General features: G+C 36.5%; 1 pseudogene; it reads right to left on the minus strand.

Annotated features, from left to right (window-relative positions):
* Positions 1–240: 240 nt before the first annotated feature.
* Positions 241–831, minus strand: LOC149569842 (uncharacterized; annotated as a pseudogene).
* Positions 832–1,573: the final 742 nt, after the last annotated feature.

Genomic DNA, 1,573 nt, shown 5'->3' on the forward strand with positions numbered 1-1,573 from the left:
TTAATTGACCAATAACTTCCTCTATCTGAAAAAAACAATGGTTTTTTTTAAAAGCAAAAATAACGGTTCCATTTACACCAGCTCTGAATGATCACAAGACATTTGATTCAGAAAGACATGGAGACAAATTTCTCCTATGGTTGTATGCGTATAAATGTCTGGAATTTTAGAAATTCCTGCAGCAATAATCTGCTACCAATTATGTGGCCTCTGGAGCATTTTTGGGCAATCAAGTGCATCTCAGGCACAGTTGTCTAGAAATGACCAAGTCTACCTAAACTCTGGTGAGTAATCAGTTAGCATGTAAAGCTTTGTTGTTGAATAAATTCCTTCTAATACTATACTCTTAGCATACCAGTCAACATGGGCTGCGTGGTCACCCGCGACATGCTAAATTTGATCTATTAAAATGGCTCTTTACTTAAACTTATTAGAAGATTTAGTGGATTTTCCTAGATGCTTAATGCTTGAGGCCATTCAGAAACATAGGAAGCCTGCATTTCTAGATGGATGCCAATGAGTTTTGCAATGCGGTTGTTAAGCACCATATTCGAAAGCACTTCATTGTGTGATTAGATCTCATCTATTATTAGCCTTTGCAGGAAATTATCCATGAAATACTCAACACGTGCTACTTCCTTCCAAGGGTGAAATACCCACATCTATTTCCCCTGCTACCATAGGTGCCTCTATCCACCCCAATTTCGGCACATGTCTGACCACCGCTTCCAGGTCTTTAAAGTGTGACAATGACCTGAAACTACAAGAGCTATCATGATTGACACTAATGTTCATCCAGAAGGGACATCTTTCCATCAGCACGTCAACCATATTATTTGACACAAATGAAAAAATAATAATTAGATATGCCTCCCTATGCCTGACAGCTGTAGTGAAAGTTGAGGTGTTGGGTAGGGATACTTTTAACTAAACCCTATAAATTGGAACAATGGTGTTTTGGTATTCAATATTGACAAGCCTATCAGTATATATGTCATATCTTTGAGGTTGGAACATCTAGTGATAATCCTTGATGGGATTCCCACATAAAAAAGATCTCAAATTTCTTTCTACACTCTATCATAGGCATAACACCCTTTTCTTGGATTGAAATGATATGTGCAAATATAAACCTGTGACCTCTGTTTTAGTAGCAAAAAAAAAAGCACAATACTCTGAAAAACAACAGTGGTCTCGTCATGCACTGTTAATAAATTATCACTCATTTGAAATAGGACTTTTGTTGTTTGATGGAAAATTTTACTTCATGTTTCATGTTTTTTGAAAAGTCAGTAGAAATGTTTTATGCAACCTTTGTAGAAATGTGTTCTAGACTAAAAGCTAGGCTATCCAATTCTAATTCAATTGATGATTAAAGTTGGCGATTTCATCAGATTAGGTGACGCTTGAAATGATTTACAACAAAAAATTGTGATATCTTTAATAATGCTTGATATACTCAGGTCAAAAGGCAAATTAGAGATGGGGTAGAGAATGGTTTGCGGGACACATTTCAGAGATGGGGTTTGGAGGGTGCCATTCCAGGAGATGGCAAGGTATGACTATTAATATA

Source organism: Cupressus sempervirens, chromosome 3, assembly GCF_028749045.1.
Source record: "Cupressus sempervirens isolate cs-2001-9-10 chromosome 3, ASM2874904v1, whole genome shotgun sequence".
NCBI lineage: Eukaryota > Viridiplantae > Streptophyta > Pinopsida > Cupressales > Cupressaceae > Cupressus > Cupressus sempervirens.